We start from the raw sequence: 5,174 nt of genomic DNA, 5'->3' as shown, positions 1-5,174 counted from the left end.
TGTGCACATTATTTGTGCGATAATGAAGGTGAAGAGAGCAATCAGCATCTTAATAGCATTATGAATAGTTTTGACCTCACAGACCGTGCTTTGAGAAATGCTGCCCTAGATTCACATAGTTTGAAGCCACTTGGGTTGGTTTTTCCTTGATGTGTGGTATCAAAGGGAAGAAGGAAGGGAGGGAGGGAGGAACTCACCGAGGAAGTCCTAACATCTTACAGAGTTTAAAATAACCACCAAATAATGGAAACAGAACATACAGTTTCGAAGTCAATGGAGGAATAAATGAAATGAGAAAGAAAAGAAATAAACAAACTGAATCCCAAAAGAAGGCTAGAGAGCAGAAAAAAAGAAACATTAAAAGATGAGGGACGGCCGGGCAAGGTGGCTCACACCTGTAATCATAGCACTTTGGGAGGCTGAGGTGGGTGGATCACCTAAGGTCAGGAGTTCAAACCAGCCTGGTCAACATGGTGAAATCCTGTCTCTACTAAAAATGCAAAAATTAGTCAGGCATAGTGGCACACATCTGTAATTCCAGCTACTCGGGAGGCTGAGGCACAAGAATTGCTTGAACCCAGGAGGTGGAGGTTGCAGTGAGCTGAGATAATGCTGTCAAACTCCAGCCTGGGCAACAGAGTGAGACTGTGTCTGAAAACAAAATAAAATAAAATATAAAATAAAATAAAAGATGAGGGAAATAAAAAGTACAAAATAAGATGGTAGACGTTTCGCTTTTTCTTAAATAGGTGTGTTCACTCTGTGATATTTGTGATAATTTATTTGGCCTATACACTTGTTATTTGGCTATGCATGGTGATATGGTTTGGCTATGTCCCCACCTAAACCTCATCTTGAATTGCAGTTCCCTTAATCCCAAGTGTCATGGGAGGAACCAGGTGGGAGGTAATTGAATCGTGGGGTGGTTGTCCTCATGCTGTTCTCCGATGGTGAGGGAGTTCTCAGGAGATCTGATGGTTTTATCAGATGGCTTCCTCCATTTTGCTCTGCACTTCTTGCTGCTGCCATGTGAAGAAGGACCTGTGCGCTTTCCCTTCTACCACGATTCTGTTTTCTGAGGCTTGCTCAGCCCTGTGGAACTGTGAGTCAATTAAACCTCTTTTCTTTGTAAATTACCCAGTCTCGGGTACGTCGTTACTAGCAGCGTGAGAATGGACTAATACATACGGAATGCATGTATATTTCAGTATATGTACATACTTCACTAAAAGAATTTAAAATAAGATGACAGAAATAAATTCAAATATATTGGAAATTATTATTTTATAACTATACATGGACAAAATAATATAGTTAAAAGACAAATATTGTCCAATTGTCAGACCGGATTATAAAAAAATCCAACCTCTCTATACACTGCTTAGGAAAAGCACATTTAAAACATAAAGATGGCCGGGCGCGGTGGCTCACGCCTGTAATCCCAGCACTTTGGGAGGCCGAGGCGGGCGGATCACAAGGTCAGGAGATCGAGACCATGGTGAAACCCCGTCTCTATTAAAAATACAAAAAATTAGCTGGGAGCGGTGGCGGGCGCCTGTAGTCCCAGCTACTCGGGAGGCTGAGGCAGGAGAATAGCGTGAACCCGGGAGGCGGAGCTTGCAGTGAGCCGAGAGTGCGCCACTGCACTCCAGCCTGGGGCACAGAGCGAGACTTTGTCTCAAAAAAAAAAAAAAAAAAAAAAAGATATAGCAAGGTTGAATGTAAAAGGATGGACAGAGATGGACTAGGCAAATAATAACTAAAAACGAAGTCGATGTGGCTCTGTTAATATCAGACAAAATCAGTGTTAAGGCAGAAGGAATTTTGAAAGTTTCAGTTCACCAGGGAGTCAGAACTACAAGGAGAAATAGACAAATTACCATGATAGAAGGAGCATGTAATGCACCTCTTCACGTAACTGATAGATTAAATAGATGAAAATGTTTATAAAGGTTATGAAGATTTGAACATCATAAATTAACAAGTTCGATCTAAGATATATACAGAGAAGATGGCACCCAACAATTGCAGAATCTCTCTTCTTTTCATTACTGGAATACTAGAATACTGCTTATATTCCAAGCCAAAAAACAATTCTCAGCAAATTTCAAAAGACCGATACCATTGAAACAGCACTCTCTAGTTAGAAATGAGTAACAAAAGAATAAAGGGGAAAAAATTCTGTGTTTGAAAATTAAGATACATTTCCAAAGTCGAGAGTCAAAGAAAAAAATCACATGGAATTTGGAGCCTATTTAGAACTCAAAATAATGAGAATTCTGCAAATCAAAACTTGTGACATCCCACTAAAGCTGTTCTTAGAGGGAAATCTGTCCAATGCACTAAATGCTTACATTAACAAAGAAGAAAGGCTAAAATGAATGAGCATCCAAGTTAACATGTTAGAAAAGGAGCAACAGAGGAGACTGAATAAAGTAAAACGAAGGAAACAATAAAGATAAGATTAGAAATTAATGCAACAAGAAAACAGAGATAAATGCCAGAAAGGATCTTGGTTTTCTGAAAAGACAGATTAATGGACCTCTTGGCAAGACTGAGAAAGGAAAAAAGAAGGCACAAACACAATAGGAGGTAACCACTAAAAAGTATCATGACCTGTTTCTTCCCACCACGTGGACTCTGCTCTGAAGGACTGTTGCTTCTCTTGCCCAGTTTGTCCACCTGTGCCAGTCACTGCTTTGTTTTGGGTGCTGGTCCTTTGAGTCCACATGCAGGCTCCTGCCTTGCTCCCCATACTTGCCTGTGCTGGGTTGTTCAGATCCAGCATGAGGAACCCCCCTTTCTGAATCGGAGTCAAGGATAGAATTAAGAGCTCTGCGGCAGATAAGTGAATGCTACCATCTTCTAGATACAGAATAGGGAAGATAAAGAATTCCAAGATTCTGATATTACAGGATAAAAAGGCCTGTGGTTTACCACGAGGTAGTACCAGCCATAATGAAGAAAATGTTATAGGCTGGGTGTGGTGGCTCACGCTTGTAATCTCAGCACTTGGGGAGGCCCAGGAGGGAAGATCGCTTGAAGGCAGAAGTTGTTGAACATCCTAGGCAACATAGTGAAACCCTGTCTCAATAAAAAATAAACAATTAGCCGGGTATGGTGGCGTGCACCTGGGGTCCCAGCTAATCAGGAGGCTGAGGCAGGAGGATGGCTTGAGCCCATGAGTTTGAAGCTGCAGTGAGATGTGATCACACCACTGCATTCCAGCCTGGGAGACAGAGGGAAACCCTGTCTCTAAAACAAACAAACAAACAAACAAACAAAACAAAGCAAAACAAAAAAGAAAAAAGAAAGAAAAGAAAATGGAATATATCACAGACACGAAGGAACACTCACTCAATGGCTGAGTTGGCTTTGAGCTATCTACTACTCTCCTTTACCTCTGAACTCACCTTAGTTCTGTTTCATCGTTCCTCTTTTTGAGCCCTTCTTCCCCAAAAAGTTACCCCAAGCTGGCGCCTCTAATCTCCTGTGAAGGTGACATTGGCTATCCCTAAGATCTGCATCTTCTCTCTGCACCTGGCTCTCCAGCGCTTTCACCACTACCCAGACAGTGAGACCCCCCATGCTGCCGCCTCTGTGGCCCTCTGTCAAAGGCTTTGTGCACGTGGAGGAAGAGAAACAGAAAATCAAAGGGTTAGGCTGGGCATGGTGGTTTATGCCTGTAATTGCAACACTTTGGGAGGCCAAGGTGGGTGGATCACTTGAGGTCAGGAGTTCGAGACCAGCCTGACCAACATGGTGAAAACCCGTCTCTACTAAAAATACAAAAATTAGCCAGGTGTGGTTGTGGGGGCCTGTAATCCCAGCTACCCAGGAGGCTGAGGCAGGAGAATCGCTTGAACCTGAGAGGCAGAGGTTGCAGTGAGCCAAGATCACATCACTGCACTCCAACCCAGGCGACAGAGCGAGACTACGTCTCAAAAACAAAACAAAACAAAATAGAAACAAAAACAAAAATAAAGAAAATCAAGGGGTCAATGCAGCATTGAGAGCACTGAGCAACACTGCGCCCGCCCACCAATTTGACTCTTCTACTGGGGGAACCCACCATGGTAGACAAAGTGTAGGGTCCAAACAGACCAGGAAGTTGAAGAGGATCATGGCAGCCAGTCTCCTGGCTCTCCTGCACCTCCAGGTCCCCACTTGGGGCCAGGAGAGCATGATCTGCACAAAGTGCCAGGTGGCAGAAGGTGGTGACCACTATGGGGATGAAGAAGAGCTCCAAGCACAGCTCCAGCTGCAGCACCACGGCCAGCTGCTCTTGGGGGAAGTTCTCATAGCAGATACAGGGCCCTCTGGCATATCTCATCGTCTTCTTGGTTGGTAAAAACTAGACAATGAGGCTAGGCGCGGTGGCTGATGCCTGTAATCTCAGCACTTTGGGATGCTGAGGCAGGCAGATCACTTTAGGTCAGGAGTTCGAGACCAACCTGGCTAACAAGGTGAAACCCTGACTCTACTAAAAATACAAAAATTAGTCGGGAGTGGTGGCACGTGCCTGTAGTCTCAGCTACTCGGGAGGCTGAGGCAGAAGAATCACCTGAACCCAGGTGCTGGAGGTTGCAGTGAACTGAGATAGTGCCACTGCACGCCTCTCCTCGACCTGATCATTGAAAGGTAGACATTTAAAATAAAACTTGTGGCTGGGAGCAGTGGCTCATGCCTGTAATCGCAACACTTTGGGAAGCCAAGACGGGAGGATTGTTTGAGTCGAGGAGTTCAAGACCAGCCTGGGCAACACAGGGAGAGCCTTTCTCTACAAAACGTTAAAAAATTAGCTGGTATGGTGGTATGCGCCTGTAGTCCTGGTTACTCTGGAGGCTGAGGCAGGAGGATCACTTGAGCCCAGGGTTTCAAGGTTACAGTGAACCATGGTGGCACCACTGCACACCAACCTTGGCGACAGAGCAAGACCCTGTCTCAAAAAAAAAAAAAAAAAAAAAAAAAAAAAAAAAAAGTTTAAAAATGAATAAAATAAAACTTGAGGCCTTAACCTATGATAGATAACATATCACCGCTGGCCCATCTGTACGTTTCATTCTGCATTCCAGAATTTCAGAAGTAGAGGACCAGATGAATGGGAGCGGTCCTGCTGCCGTGGGGCTGAGCTCCACCGCCTTCCTCCTGCTCCTCCCGGCCAGGCCCTGACC

At 44.3% G+C, this 5,174-nt stretch overlaps 1 pseudogene; it reads right to left on the bottom strand.

The window, feature by feature from the left end:
* Positions 1 to 3,414: 3,414 nt before the first annotated feature.
* LOC100427843 (uncharacterized) lies at positions 3,415 to 4,326 on the bottom strand (annotated as a pseudogene).
* Between the last annotated feature and the right edge of the window lie 848 nt (positions 4,327 to 5,174).

This window comes from Macaca mulatta, chromosome 19, assembly GCF_049350105.2.
Source record: "Macaca mulatta isolate MMU2019108-1 chromosome 19, T2T-MMU8v2.0, whole genome shotgun sequence".
NCBI classification, from domain to species: domain Eukaryota; kingdom Metazoa; phylum Chordata; class Mammalia; order Primates; family Cercopithecidae; genus Macaca; species Macaca mulatta.
The sequence above is the reverse complement of the archived record's forward strand: the minus strand, read 5'-3'. Positions and strand labels throughout refer to the sequence as shown.